Genomic DNA, 16,805 nt, shown 5'->3' on the forward strand with positions numbered 1-16,805 from the left:
AAGCATATTCACTTTTTCTTGGTTAACTAAAATTTTCTAGACACGCTATAGCCCAGATACCCCGATAAAGCAAAAGAGGCAATTCCCAATTGATGTGGCCCTCTGTTCAGTGTTGGGGAATGCGCTACTCCATGGGAGCAGTCCACCAGCATCAGCGTGAACACTGGAGAGTTTAGATGCGTCTGGGCTGTAACCTCTGCAGGATAGGAAATCCTGAATGCTAAAAATAGAGATTGCTTTTATTTTGAGTCAAAGGAGAACAGACCGTCCCAGTAAATAGAGGTCACTGAACTGTTTCAGTTGTGGAATTTGTGTGGAATATGACACTGCCTTTCTAAACCCATAGAAAATAAAATAGTTTTCTTAAAATGTTTGCAGATAGAGATTCTAGGACCTCTACTTAGAAATCTTTTTTTTTTCAATATTACTTGAGTTGGTAATGTTGAAAAAATTCCTTAAGTAATTCCTCCAATACTTTTCTGACATGAAACAGCACACTTTGTTGTGATTTGTCTATCTGCTTATTTGATAGTATAGCTGGACTACAAATTATGTGGTACTGTTTTAGGCTCTTGAGAGACAAGGTGCACACAAGGAAAAAAGTCCTTACTTATATTCTAGCTGTGAGAATGTAATCATATATAATGATTTAAAAGTAATGGATACATTATAGGACTTCAGGAAGTGATGACTTCTGTGAATAAAAGGAAAGGAGGCAAGAGAACTGCATAGAGGGACCATTATTTTATCTGTGGTTATTCCAGAAAGGCTCTCTCATGGGTAACACTGAACAGCATTAGCAATGAAGATCAAGACAAAGAATATCTTGGCAGAGGGCTCCAGTGCAATAGCCTAGAGGCATAAGTGTTTATCATTTATTTGAGACCCAGGAATGAAAGAAGAGTAGGGGAAGATGAAGACAGAGAGGTTGCAATGCAGGAATGGCCTTGTGGAATGTTGTTATGATTTGGGGATGATTATTGGCCAGAGGAAGCCACTGGAGGGCTCATCCTGACATGGATTTCAAAAGATGACTCCAAAAATTTTGTGTAAAAAAAAAAAGATGACTGGGGGCTGGGTAGATAGCTCAGTGGAATAGGTGCTTGTCTGGCAAACGCGAGCGAGGTCCTAAGTTGGATCCCTGGTACCACCAAGGGAAAAAACAGATGACTCTAGCTACGCATTATAGTACCCATTTATAACCCCAACACTCTGGAGACTGAAACAAAGGGTCTTAAACCCAGCTGAAGTGGATTAAAAAAGAGGGCGTAGCTTAGTGTAAAATCTATGGGCTCAACTCCCAATATTGCGCACAACCCCTACATGCCTGTATGTTGAAAGAATTGTGAGGTCAAGAATACGAGCAGGTTCTTATGCAGTTATATTTGAGTAAGAAATGGAGTAATGGCAATGTGGATGGGAAAGAGTGATAGAGAGTGTTAGTGCTAGTAACATAATTTTAATTTGAAATATATTACACTTTTAATATAGATCCAACAGGATTTGTTGATGGATTAAACAAATAGCAAATAGCAAGAGAAGGAGAGAATTTAAAGATGACTCCAGTGTGTTCAATCTGTGTTTGTCTTGAGAAAGGAAATACTGAGGAGAGGCAGTGTGGGGCAAGCCCGTAGAGTTCTGGGCTGAAAATGGTGATGTGCATGCTGTGGGTGTATCTAAGTAGTTGTGTTGAATCCCAGGTGGATATATAAGTCTGTATTTTGGGAGAGGCTGTACAGGAGAGAGAACAAGGGTATGTTCTCTGATTATGAGTGGTGTGTAAACCAGGAGATTGAAAAAAAATTACTTAGGGGAGTGATAGATGGAGAAAATAAATTTTTAAACAATGAGTCCTGAACATTGTAGCATCTATGTAAAAACAGAGAAGATGATTCAATAATGTTGATGGAGGGGCCAGGTAGTTGGCTTGGTGGTCTAAGCACCTGCCTGGCAAACATAAGGAGTTCAATTCCCAGTACCGGAAGCTGAGTCAGACACCAAAACTGTGTTGGTGGTGCACACCTCTAATACCAGCTCTGGGGAGGCTGAGACAGGGGGCTTACCAGTAGTCTGAGCTATGTAGTAAGACCCAGTTCCAAATACATAAATAAGTAAATGAAAGATTAAAAAAAGTAGTGTTGACTAAAAAGCTACACCCAGTCTAGCAAAAGGAAACCAAAAGTTTGCTGTGTCTGGGGTCAGGTGAGGAAATTAGAAATTGAGTTGTTGGAAGGAAAGAATTATTAGTTGGGTCAAATGCTGCCAAGATGTTGTCCAAAAGGTCTTAAGTGCCCAAAAACTTGACAGTGTGGTGACCATCAGCAGCCTGGGCCCAGGGGCTGGCGGGTAGAGACTGGGCCTCAAGTGTGGAATTAGACTGCAAATTCCTTTGTGAAATTGGAGTGCAGCGTATCTAATATATTTTGTTGGTCATCCGAAGTTTGCTTGTAATATTTGAAGTTTTGTGAGGAAAGATTTCTTATACTTAACATGTTCATACCTCAAAGAATTAATTTTCTGTGAACTTAGAGTAAGAAACTGGTTTTCTTTTGGTTCTCATTGTTTTAGTTCTCTGTATTCAAACTACAGCTTATGCTTTCTTTATACATGTGTACATATACATTTATAGTTTGGAATATCATGTTTATTTCAAATACTTGTTTTAATTTTTACATATGCATTTTCCTTCCCAGTGAAGAGGAATATGAATCAGTGAACTGACTGAATTCAGATGAAACGACACAATCACACAGTCAGTCTCGTTTATAGTCTCAGTTGGTTCAGGAATACAGTATTTTTGGCAATTCCCTGAAATGGCCTATTCAGATGGCTTAGATTCATCAGTTATCTCAGTTGTAAACCAGATTTATTTCAGGATGATTTGGTTCTGCTGTCTTGTATAAGCAAATAGAAACTTCTCTTAAAATGTTTTGCTAAAGGAAAGGAAAAGTCTTCCTTAAAACATTTCCCACACTTACTCCTTTAAGAAGCAAACTATTATAAAAAGAGAAAAGGAACAGGATGGAGCATGTCAAATTAGATCTCAGGGAAGTGCCTGTGGGAACGCCATGACACTTATGAATTTCGGCAGAGAAAACAGAGTGTGTCTTAGATTTTCATGTGGGTGAACTCTCTTTGTCTATAGTGTTTACTACCATCTTGTCAGGCGCTCAACAGAATAGAAACACAGATACTTGCACTGGAATAATTTATGTAGCAAGGTACTCATACACATGTGGGCAGGATAGCTACTGCTGTTTTTCTTCTTAAGGAAGAAATATTTGTAGGGAAAATGTTTAAAAATGGAAAGGGATTAAGCTACCATTTGCAAATATATAATGTAATATGTTGATTTCATCTCCACATTTACTATACCACCCATAAATCAAGGAACAAGACCTTTTGTAGATTTTGCTTCTCTTTAATACTTCAGTCTCTGTTTCAGCCTTTAATAGAGTCACACGTGCTTCGTTCATTTTACGATTCTTCTTTATCTTTTTAAAATCTTTTTAAAAATAATTTTATTGAGAAAGAAATAGCAATGAGACAGGTTCAAAACAGGTTAGTAGGACAGTTACAGTAATTAATACATTGCATAATGTTTTCTTTGTGGTACTTATTCATAGTACAAAATGCAAATATATGGAAAGCTTCACAAATTTGCATGTCATCCTTGCTCAGGGGACATGTTAATCTTCAATGTATCGTTCCGATTTTAGTATATGTGCTGCCAAAGCTAGCGCTTTACGATTATTCTTAACAAAGATTTAGTGTTTGTTAACTATGCTGGTCTTTAGGAGAGACAGCAGCAGATCATGGGCCAGTTTTTCTGGAAACATAATACATTTTTCTAAGGCCTAGTAACCCAAATCAAGACATCAAGTCATAAGAACTCTTTTGCAGATGTATTTTTAATATGAGGTAGGGAAGGCATTTATAGGTAAAAGCAAAGCCTACCATTGGCTGGGTTCAGCTTAGGACACTGAGCTACTTGGAAGTGAAGTGAAAGGCTAAAATATTAAACATTGCTTCTGATGGGGTGGCAGGTGGTTCTATTATCTTTGGCTTGCTCTGACTTTCCCCCACACACTACCGCGTGCTTTCCAGAAGTTGTATAGCATTTTATAAGGGGAGAAGCAGTTCTTTCCTATCTCAGGAAACATCAAAGTAGAGGAGAGCAATTGCTTTTCTTTTGTTCTTTTTTGAAACTGATGGACTGCCTCCTTATCAGTACAAAGAAGAAAAAAAAAATACTCTGACTCCTTGGGGATTTGACTTTCGGGAAGTGAGATTTTTATCCGTGGAACCAAAGGATCATTTGCAGTATGGCCAGAACAATGGAATTCCACTGTATTAATGCCAACATCCAAGTCTATGGCTGGCTTGGCTCTGGCACAGTATCTGAAATTAATGAAAATGTGTCATAATGTTAACAAGTACAAAGAAAGAAGTTTTTAAAACTACACTTGCTGTTATTCTTATCCAAATATAGGTCCATGTTGAAGGAACATAAACTGTATTTGTATAATGAATATATGTACTAGAAAAGACTGACAAAACTAGAAGTTAATAAAATTCTCAATTGCAGCTGTTTTCAAGTAGAGGACTTGCCTGGGGTCAGTTAGAAATCATCTGAGCCACACGGAACTGCAGGAACTGACCACAGACAGCAGACCACTGTGTGTGTCTGGTAAGTGTGGCGGAGTTGTTCTCCAGCCTGAAGAAAGTAAGAAAGGATAACCTAAGAAACCTCCTAAAGATCGTATTTACTAAAAAAATAAAGATTAAAGTATTTACTATGGGCCATTATAATATTTATCCTAGTATAATGACATGATTGCTCATTTGATCTCTACTGTGTTCTGGAAAAGCAATGACTAAATTAATAAACAAGTAAACATATATACATACGTATATGTAAGTGCATACAAATATGGTAAATATTACATAAATCTATACAGATGTGTAAAATATGATTGGGAGACATTTCTTTATAAATATTAATTACGATAAAATGTGTGGTGAATTTCCAAGAGGTTAACAGTGTATACCATCTTTTCCAAGGATATTTCAAATCTTCTCCTCATAGAACTGTTCATGGCACACATCTAAGTGTTGAACAGAGATTTAGATAAGAGTCAAAGGGGTTCTTGAATGAATGGGTAGCTTGTCTGATCTCCTGTGGAACAAAGCAGACCCGGGCTGAGGCTTTGGCCCAGAAGAGACTGCTGAGCCGAAGTGATGGCAATGTGGGAACCAGTACTAATTTTTTCTACCCATAATCAGAGGGAACTTAATATTATTATTTATAGGAATAACAAAAGCATGATATTTTGGCACAGGTGCGTCTTCTGCCTGGAGCTCCTGCCACCTAGGCCATTCTCCTGAGTTATACTTTCATGACGACGGTCCCTTTCCTCATACTTCTGTGTCACTCCGTCATCATAGCCCTGTTTGTGTGAGTCATTGTGCAGCACCTCCCTTTCTATTCCCTCCTGCTCATGAGCTGTCCGCTTAATCCTGCAGTGGTCTCATGATGAGTATGAGGCACCATTTCTGGTTTGTTTATATTACGTCTAGCTAGAGATGTGGTTCTTATGTATTTGCTCAATATTTATTGAGTGAATGAATGGCTGTGAGCACTTGCCTTGCACCACAGTATATTTGGGTCTGTGTCTGCAGGTTTTGTGTGCCGTGGTGACCCAGGTGGATGACTTCTCATCATGAGTGTTGGCTTTGTGGCATTAACTTTCCAAGTTCATTTGGAAGGTTACTATCCATGCCCACTCCTTTTTCCTGAATTATCAATTATTCAGATACCTATGATAAGGAAAAAAAAATATTTTACTTCCAAACTCCCTCCATCTTTCTTTCTGTACTTCTTACCTAGGGTATAGTCTCTCCTTCAAATGATCATTGCATTGTATTAGAACAATATTTAATATTTCTAGATTATAAGTCCATTAGATTAAAAGAAACACTTGAGTGTTGAGTAATACTTAAAAAAAACTACATTAAATTTTCTAAAGTGAAATTGGAAAATGAAATATTCCTTTTTTATTTGGAAGATGTATATATCTGACTACCATATTCATTGTCAGTGATAAATTAAGGGCCTGCATATTAGTGTAATATAGATGGCATTTGTATTTTAGTTTTATGAAATATAACTTCCCATCAAATTAAAATTAACTTTATGAAGGCCAGGTAAAAGCTTTCCATAAACTTTCTACTTTTAACTTACTATCAGGTTCTATAATGTCTGATATTTACTAGGTATATTTTCAGTACTTATCTTTTACCCAGAATAATTTGTCATATCTAAAGATGCACTTATCATCATGAGCATTGCACCATGGGAAAAGGATGCAGGACAAATGAGAATTATGTGGATGGTGGCCCAGGTCAACAGCACATGCTCCTTGTCCTAATGACCTTAGCAGGAACAGCTGCTTAAACTTCAGTAAGTCATTTATCTTCATTTTATTCAAAAGTAAAAGCCTGATAACCTGGGTACAGACCTTTCTGGCAAAGAAAAGCCCTCAGGAATGTCAATTCTCAATCAGTGTTTGCCGGAGATTTGGCCACTCTTGCTGTATTTCCTTTCTGAGAAGAAAACTGAAGGAATAGATTAAAGATAAAGATCAAAGGAAACTAGGCAACTCCCCCTGTGGGACACCTGGCATTGCCACCAGCCTATTTGTGATGTATTCTGGGCACCAGTTTCCTCCTCTCTCTCTCTCAATTTTTTTTTTTTTTTTTTTTGGATTGTACGGAAGGTTTAGGGTCTCACTACTAGATCAGACTCTTAGTGATTCACATATTTACAGCCTCCCAAGTGCTGGGATTACAGGCTCGCGCCACCACACCCAGTCTCAATTGCCATCTCAGTGTGCCTTGGGGTCGGGGCCAGCACGGAGGGCCTGGGGAGCGAACCTCCAGCCCCTGTGCCTGCTTGCAGACACTTTAATCCACTGAGCTATTTGGCTGGCCCCCTCCTCATCTCTAACATGAAGGTTAGGAGTTGATATTTTTTATAAAGCTTATGATTCTAAACTTACAGCTAAACCTTTTTCAGTTTCTGCCATAGTATTCAATTTATCTAATGCATCTATTATTTTAATTAATTAAAGAGATAAACATAGAGCTTTATAAAGTGTATTCTACAGTTCTGGTTTATTCAGAGTAAGACAGAATGCAAAGGTTTTTTTTTCAATTTCCATTATTTTTCATTATATATCTACATACCTAATTACTGTTATCTTCTAAGCTATCACCAACCAGTAATCTGTCAAGGTACAGTGCGGCACAATATATTTCCACCAACAATAGTGAGGCTTTCATTATTACCCACTGTAATTGCTTGTTATGAATTTTTGTTTTAAAACTTAAACATTATACACAACAAAATAATGCTTTAAACTACCCTCAGAAAGTCTGTATGCAGAAGTTGGTTCATTTGAGTTAATGATTTATTAAATAATTTCTTACTACTAGTATTATTGGCCTAATAGATGATATTATTGAATTTAGAATGGAAGAAAAGTTTCAACTAAAAGTTAGGCATCACACTCAGTCACATAGGCTATCTAGAGCCTTAAAAATAAGTGCATGATGTATTAGGTTCCATTAACAGTACTTGATGCTGGGCTGGGGAGATGGCTCAGTGGAATAAGCGCTTCCCTGGCAAGAGCAAGGGCCTGAGTTCAATCCCTGGTTCTGCCACAAACAAACAAAAAAAATAATACTTGATGCAAACATCAATATATTTATATGCCCAAGAATGATGAATTCATTGTTTAGTTTTATACCTAGAATATTAAGTAAATATAGCATATTTTTCCATTTTAACCTATCTTAGAATCTGATAGTTAAAATTTGTCATTTCACATATAATTGATACTTTAATTTAAAAGGTTCTAAACAGACCTGTCATATAGAAGCCATATTCCTTCTTGTTCTAGTTATATTATTTACTTAAGTTTTACAATTAGAATATAGCATTAAGGTTTAAATTTAAAATAATAGATAAACATGAGGTTTAAAACAATGCTATTCTAATTTAATGAGAGTAAGTGCCTGTTTTGAATAGGAAAGGAGGCTTTCTTGCAATAGGTTTAAGGAGAGTGACTTCTGTGCTGCTAAAATTGGGTGTTGAAAGTTTCTGAAGTTGATAGACAACTGGTGTCAGCCTTTTTTATCAAAGGAAGCACTGGGTTTTCGGAGCAATCGTTTGTTAGTGGGCGCTACTGTGTGAGAGAGAGCCAGAAAGAGAAAGGCAGGGGTGTGGTGGATGGAGTGAGCTGCACTTGGAACTCATGTCCAACGGCTAGAAAATGCCAAATCAAAATGGGCCGTGCACTTACTACCTGCTCCAGTGAACAGTTTCGCGTGGCTTGGGAAATATGTAATACATATTCTTATTCCAAAATTTTAAATAAATTTTTTATGTCATTCAGAAACTGAAAGTTTTTGACGATTTCAAAGATATTTTTATGAAAGTAAATAATTTTATTTCACAAAATAAAATTTAATCTTCAGAAATCAGATTTTTCTGAGAGCTCCTTAATCCAATCAGAATCTATAATAACAGCCATTAGAAAAGATAGCATAGCTCTATCGTTGAGGAAGGTTATCGTGATTGTATAACAGAATGCCACTCGCTTTCTACCTATCTTTGAAGAGAGAAGGACTGATAGTAGAGGTACCGTCGGTTAAAAGGGCAGGACAAAAAGGGAAAAATAATAGTTTAAAATTTATTTTTTTGCTTCCTATTTCTTATTACATTTAACAATCAATCACTTATTTATTTGTCATTCTGTGGAGTTCCTCTCTTATGCTTCCTGTAGAGGGTGTCCAATAACTTTAGAAATATATCCCCAAATGATGTAGATTACTTACATTTTCTTTTTAAACTTTTATTTACACTTTGTAACTTGTGTTTTTAAGTGAAACTCATGCTTTTAGTGGGTTGAAATAGCCACAACTTTTTGTTGTTGTAGTGCTAGACTTCCACAGCACTACGGAGGTACTTTAACATGATAATCATCCTGCTGACTGAATGAATACTTCCTTTTTCATTAATACACTTAAAATTTATGCTATTAGAGGATTCTTAAAATCATGAGCATAATTAAAAAGCAGACAGTGGAATTTCCTAGGCAGAAGTTAATAATACAAGGTGACATGACAGTTGCCCTCTCGGTCCTCGTGACATTCAGATGACTTGAGATCAACTGATTGTGGAACAATTTCCAGCTGCTCACTTTCCAGCTCTTCCCAGCTGAAGTCTAAAACTACTCCACCGAGGGGAATGAAATAATTCTTCACTCAATATTTTAGCCACTCGTGCCTAAAATAACTTGGTCATTCAGTGGCTCTACGTCCCTCCTCCACTCCTAGAATAATACGTGGAGGATATGCTTACTAAGTTAGTCAGTTGTAGATTCTTTATAATAATTCATTCTCATTGGAGGGAGACCCGTCATGGCCCTAATATTCCAGATAGGAAAAGTTCTTGGGAAATGACTTGGAAATCGTGTTGATTGGGAAGACTGTAGTGTTCAATTTCCTAGTGTGTTTTGTAGTAATTCGAATAATTTACATTCAAGACTTTCATGCGGTGCTCACTTTTGATCAGAAGCAAACTAGCAGAGTATTTTATTTCCTAATTGGGCCATGCCTCTCTTTCGGTCTTCTCTTTTTTCCACTTGACTGAGTCATGGATTAATTTGTTTCTAGTATTGCTTGTTCCTCCCCCTTTGTGATTGGCCTCTGCTCTGAAAAAGCACCATTTGTTCTTCAGTGTTCCTGTTGGCCAGGTCGCATTTCAGACACTCATTAAAACATGTATTTATTCTACTCTGGAGCATATTGTCTGGCCAACCATGAATTTATAGTGAAATGTAACAGTAAATTGAGCTCTGTGGTCAGAAATGCCAAAGGATACACACAGCAGCATAGAATTTTTCAGCGGCGTGTAGAATTAAAGAGCTTAGGACCAGTGCTGGGATTGTGGGTCATATTTTCACAGTGGCCAGTTTTGTTAGACTCAAACTTGGAGAGAGCTTGAAATCATTTATCTCAGATATTTATGCTCACAACCACAAAGCCTCTGTGAAACACAGAACTGATCTTGTAATAAGCTCCAGCTGAGTTTACAAGCCTCTGAGCCTTTTAGAAAGCCTGTTTAGTTTAATGAAGGTTTTCAGATTTCAGAGCTCACACACCTTCATACAAAACAGATGATTATGACCAAATTAGGGAATGTTGTTCCCTGAGTGTTTTCCCCAATATGTTCTCGTTCTGGTTGTCAGGCATTGTTATGTTACATTTTTTCACCTCCCAGACATCATTTTTAAATATGATATTTGAAAGTCTTATTGTATATGGTTTCTATTCAAATAGAACATTATGCTACATAGAAGAAAAGTGTTTTCTCTCATAGTCAATAACGAATATGCATCTTTTTCTAGTGAGAAAAGGTACACTATGAAAAAGGAATTGAACCTTCAGCTTGTGCTACCATGACAACTGTCCTGAGAGGAAAGCCTCCACAGACTCTCCTGTGCCCTGCTTCATCAGGCGATGTATTTGAGGGGCTTGAAGGGAGAAAAGCTTTGTCTGTGAAACAGGGTGAAGAAATGTGAAGGACAGGTTATCCAGGCTCCAGTCACTCATGAGCCACAGATTAGTAGCATAGACAATTGTAACACATGTGACAGATTAGCCTTAATTTTCTACCTCTTCTTATTTTTAAATATTTTCTGAGTCACCATAAGGAAGAAAGATAATAATTAGGCTGTGCAGCATAGACTTACTTGGACACCATAATATTACAAAGAGCTATGGCATAGAACGTAATGTTCAAATGCCAGCACTAAAGGACCAGAAGGAAGTGAAATACGGAGAAATACTTGAAGGAAGAGAGATGTGTGCATAAAGCCGGATTGGACAGGCTCTGTGGTTATCCTGTCCTTGTCTCCTGTGCATTTTCCTCAGTTTTCTCTGACACTTCCACCAAACAAGCATGTTTTGTACCTATTAGTATCTTTTCCTAGTCCAGTGCTGAATCAGTTTTCTTTCTTTCTTTCATTCTTATTTTGTCTACACTCTTAACTGAAAGTCAGGAACTATGTTTAGAAATGGACATGATAACAGGATATATACTATTACATGTATATCCTAATTTTTTTTTTCATGTACTTGGTACAGGGTCTCACTGCGCACCTTGGATTAGTAGTGATCCTCCTGTTTTCAGCCTCTCTAGCACTGGGATTACAGGCGTGCACCACCATGCCTAGACTCGGTGACCAGCTCAGCATGTCCGAGGATGGGGCGAGCACGGTCCCTGCCCTAACCTAAGTAGGTGCTTAGTCTGCTGACCTATGTCATCGGCCCTATATCCAAAATTCTGAACAGCATTTGCATTCTAAGCTGGGACAATCTTTTAAAAGATAGTTTAACCAATAGAGCTCACTAAAGACTATTATACAATAATGTTAATTTTTTAATTTTTATTTCATGTGGTTACAAAGTCTTTAAAATGTAGTTTTTCCCAGTCATGGCAGCTTTATTTTTCTTTAACTTACATTTTATGAAGTTTACCTGAAATTTGATAGAGTAATTGGTGAGTGGACCAGATAAGTATTCTGCATTTTAAAAGTAGATGGAACTCCAAGGACTTTCACCAAGAAAGAGTGATCAGTTTGGGACATATTGTACTGCTCTAAACGAATAGGAAACAACACAAAGTTATAAAATTCCTGTTTTAGAAGTGATTTTACTCAGCACTTGGAGCGTTCTATAGAAATATTCAAAGCCTCATTAATGTTTTAATAGGGCTAAATAATTCTCAGAGAGCAAAGACTAGTATAAAGCTGTTGTGACAAAGCTATAAAGTAATTCTTTTTAAAAATGTATTTAGTAAGGGTCTATAGGGTCTCACTACATATGGACTCATAGTGGTTCTCCTGTTTTCAGTCTCTCCAGTGCTGAGATTACAGATGCACGCCACCCCGCCCAGTCTCAATCGCCATCTCAGAGTGCCCTGGGGGCAGGGCCAGTACTACACTCTGGGGATAGAACCCTGGCCTCTGTGTTCTGCCTAAGCAGGTGCTTTAGTGAGCTGAGCTATCTGGCCAGCCCTAAAATAATTCTTGAAAAGACTGAGGCACTATACAGTATATATAACTCAATGTTCTTCTAAAATAAGTGGCAATATTTTAGAACAGCAAAATCCTGTTATTCACTATAATTCATAATATCTAACATAAAATATATTGTGGTTTATACATATTTTATTATATGTAATAATAGTTATATATCTAATTATTTATTAGATGCTTATCATAAATGTAGAATATATATATATATATATATATACAATCTATCTATATGTTCCCATAAAGGCTTACAACAGCTAGTGGAAAAAAGACCAGAAATATTAAATGTAATAGACTTGGTTAAAAACAAAATTTCATTTTTGAGTGAAAATAAACATAATAAGAGAGAAATAGGAGATACATAAAGAGCCAAATGAAACTTTTACATTTGCAAAATGCAATACTTAATTCAAACTTGAGGCTTTTGTAGCTAAATGGGTGCAACTAGAGATCATAGGCGTAAGTGAAATAAATCAGATATTCATGTGTTAGCATTGTAAATAAATACTGTGAAAGGGTAAGGAATGGCTCAAAGGAAAGAATGACTGGGATAAGTGAAAAGAGAAAAGGATAAATAAAAGGGTATGCATATATATATATATATATGTATATACAAGACAGCTAAGATAATTGTACTACTAATTTCTATTGGTTCATCGAAAGGAACAGTCCGTGCACATATTGTTTGATCAATCTTACATGCCTATATCTGATAATCTAAACAACTGCTTTGAAGATAGCAATATGCAACACAATAGCCATTGTTAATTTCCTATAATCTTGTTTTGAAATTCTGTATAATTTTTACTTTTTTGAAAGACAAGTGAACCTAAAGATACAGTATGGCAATAGAAATTAGTAAAATGGAACCAAAAAGTCTGAAAGATAATGGATGAAAGCTTTCCAAATATCATAAAATTTATCAGTGCATGATTTAAAGAAATATAACTGTCAGCCACGATAAACAAAAAAAAAAAAAAAAACATTTCAAAGTATAATATAGTCGAACTGTTTAAGAAGAATATGTAAGTTTTAGAAAAGATATATTACATACAGGAAAATAAACAACTCATATTTTTCACTGGAAATATTTCAAATTAATCTAAAGTCAGTGGTACTAAGAATATATTTCCCTTTTGGGGAAAGGATAAGGGCAATTTCTTCAATATATATACTGCTGTCAATAGGGTCAGTAGGATATCTACTTACAAAATGAGTGAAGTTAGACTACTTTCTTTTGTCATATATGAAAACCAACTCACAACAGATCAAGAACTTACATGTAAGACCTGAAACAATGAAACTACTTGAAGAAAATGTAGGGGGAATACTTAAGACATTGGAATATGCATAGATTTGGGCAGCAGGATCCCCAGAGCACAAGAAACAGAGCAAAACAAAGGTTAAATCGGATTACATTCAATTAAATCTTCTGTCCAACAAAAGAAATACTTAATGGAGTAAAGAGACAACTTACAGAATAAGTGAAAATATTTCTAAAATATATATCTGAAAAGAGACCAATACACAAAATGTAATAGGAACTCAGTAGCAAATAAAACACTAAAATGGGTAATAACCATCCATAGCCATTTATCAAAAGAAAACACACAAATGCCCATCAGATATGTATAAAAATACTCAACATCACTAATCATCAGAGCAATGCTATTCCAAACTACCATGCCGTATCACCTCAATCCAATTAGAATGGCTTTTTTTCTTTTAAAGGCAGATGGCAAGTGCTGGCAAAGGATATCCAGAGTAGAGGATAGTAAACAATGGTGGAGGGAGTGTAAGTTAGTACAGTCATATTTTAGTGTTTTAGTACACTATGGAGGTTTCTCAACATGTAAGAAATAGATGTACCGTATGATCCAGAAATTTAATATGTGGTATATATCCAAAGGGAAGGAAATCAGTGTGTCCAGAGACCTCTGCATTCCAATAATTGTCACAGCAGTCCTCATAGTAGCCAACAAATGGGACCAAACAAAATATCCATGAGGACATGAATGAATAAAGAACATGAAATGTAGATACAAAATAGGATACTATTCAGCCATAAAAATAAAAAATCACAAGGTTGGTAGAAGGCGAGGTCACTATGAGAAGTATAGTGAACCAGAGAAAAACTGCCTAGTTTCATTCATATGTGAAATCTAAAAAAGCTGATCTCAAAGAACTTGAGATTCTGATGTTGTGAGAGGTTGGAGGAGACTAGGAAAAGGAGAAGGAGTGTCAGAGGTTCATCAGCAAGTACTAAGTTGTGATGAGAGAAATAAGTTTTACCGGACTGTGGCAGAGTAGGAAACTACTGATAACTACCCTATATTATGTATTTCAAGACTAGAAGAAAATATTTTTAAAGTATTTGCCACTAAAAGTAATGAATGTTTGAAGGAGTAGGCACATTTATCAAGTCAAAAATTATTTAATTCTTGTGTCTCAGATGGTACCCTATAATTAGGTATAATTTTACATGCTGATTAAAATTAAGTCAAAGTATGAGACAATGGAACAACATTTTCAAGTGTTAAACATATTACCATAGAGCTATACGTACAACAAGAATTCCTTTCTTCAAAGAAGATGACATAAAAGCTTTTGAAAAAAGCTGATCAGATGGAAGAAAATGATATTTTCTTACTTTACAAGTTATTTGAAAATAAGTAATTATAAAAAGAAAAAAATTAAATACCTTTTAAATGCATGGTGGGATTTCTAATATACAGGTTAACAAAAGCATGGTGGCAAAATAGCATGAAGAGGCTACGTGAAGGTCACAGCTGTGTGGTCCTTGTCTCGTATGTGAAGTGGGAAAAACAGTGCGAAGAAGTGCGGCGAATAAACAGAAGAAGATGACAAATAAAATATGAAGAAATAATTTTCAGTGAGAGTAAAAATGAAACTAGTAACAGATGAAACAAATAGAAAAAAAGTAGCCTTTGTTTTATGTAAACTCATTATAAACAGTAGGAATATATCTATTAAAAGGCTGTCAGACTGGATTTTCAAAAGCATAGAACTTACACTCATATTGTATATAACAACTCTAAATACAGGAAGATTAATAGGTTGACAAAAGAATAGCATGCAAACATTAAGTATAAGAATTTTAAATTGTCGCTTAGACAGGCAACAGTACTAGACATAACAAGAGATTTCACATAATGAGAAAGAATGAAATTTTCCAAGAAAATATAACAGGCTTTGGGATCCATGCATCTGACAATAGAACCTTGAAATATTGAGGAAAACAATATAATTGAAAGGGGAATAGAAAAATCTTGGAGAGATTTCAATATTCCTTTCTTGTTAATATATAGAACCAATACAAAACTATTAAATATATGCCAAATATGATAATTGTTAACAATTTAGGCTAAGTGGTATTTGTTTAATTTGCTATCCAACAAAAGAACATAAATTTTTCCTCTTTAATAAATAGTATTTAATAAAACTGTCATTTTTTTGTGCTAGCAAATACCTTCGCAAATGTACAAGTTTCACATTTTACAAAATAGTGTCTTAAACTTTAACAAAAGTGAAGTAGGAATAAAAAGCATAAATGAAATTTATACACTGCACTGTAATAATCTAGATAGCTTCAAAGTTAAGGAATTCACAGAGGAGTTTAGAAAAGAAGGTTTTAAAATTTACTGATTAACTTTTAAAATGATGAATAGTATATATTATCATGTTACAATGTACAACCAGAGTGTGTATGATCCCCTGTGGAATAGCTAGATGAGCTAATTAATACACACACACACACACACACACACACACACACACACACACAGAGAATTTCCTATGCCTTTTATGGTGAGTCTTTAAAATATGCTGTCAGTAATTTTCAAGAATCCAATATGTTGTTATAATCTATATTTATCATGTTGTAAAATTAGAGCTCTTGGAAACATTTCTTCTCATTCCAATATTTTGTCAGGATTCTTAAGTTAACAAAATCCCTCCCCCCTTGCCTATTCTAGCAACTATTATTTTACTGTCTATGAGTTCACCTGTTTTAGTTCCTTTTAAGACAATAGCATTCCACTGTATATATCTATATCTATATCTATATCTATATCTATATCTATATCTATATCTATATCTATATCTATATCTATATCTATATATATTTCTTGTCCACTCATTTTTTCATGAGCTCTCACTTTAATTCCACATTTTGGCTATTGTACATAATACTGAGATGGCCCACAATTGCAGACTTTTCTCTTTATGACTAGTTAAAAGTAGGATTGCTAGCTTATATAATGGTTCTCCTTCTTATAGTTTGTGGCCTCTTTGTACCATTTTCCACTGTAGCTTCTCTACCCTACATTTCCATTAACGAGCAAAAGTTTGCTTTTCTCTACTCCCTCATCAACACTAATTATCCTTTGAAAACTGCAATTCTAATAGATTTGAGGTGTTACCTTGTGTGGTCTTAGTTATTTCTTTGATAATCAGCATCTTGGTTTTGTTTCTCTCCTTGCTGAGACAAAATACCTGATGCCCAAAATTAAGAAAGGAGAGGTTTATTTAGCTCATAGTTTGTGGACCAGTCCATACCAGCCTGGCTCCAAGAATAAGCAGCACATGACAAAGGATAACAGTTGATGTCATCAGAAAACA

General features: G+C 35.7%; 1 protein-coding gene and 1 non-coding gene across 4 annotated transcripts in view; one reads left to right on the plus strand and one right to left on the minus strand.

The window, feature by feature from the left end:
* The window catches only part of Prkd1 (protein kinase D1), a 329,687-nt gene that overhangs the window by 169,579 nt on the left and 143,303 nt on the right, over positions 1 to 16,805 (plus strand). Inside the window, exon 1 of one of the 3 annotated variants that reach the window (XM_023721823.1) lies at positions 10,549 to 10,635. The exons of the other annotated variants lie outside the window; for them this stretch is intronic. The gene's annotated coding sequence lies outside the window, so the exon portion shown is untranslated. Of the gene's footprint in view, positions 1 to 10,548; positions 10,636 to 16,805 lie in introns of those variants that run through there. 3 annotated transcript variants of the gene reach the window in all.
* LOC111818300 lies at positions 3,637 to 3,743 on the minus strand. The gene has a single exon (XR_002822323.1). It is a non-coding gene; the product is annotated as a U6 spliceosomal RNA (small nuclear RNA).

Source organism: Octodon degus, unplaced genomic scaffold, assembly GCF_000260255.1.
Source record: "Octodon degus isolate 3935 unplaced genomic scaffold, OctDeg1.0 scaffold00086, whole genome shotgun sequence".
Taxonomy (NCBI): domain Eukaryota; kingdom Metazoa; phylum Chordata; class Mammalia; order Rodentia; family Octodontidae; genus Octodon; species Octodon degus.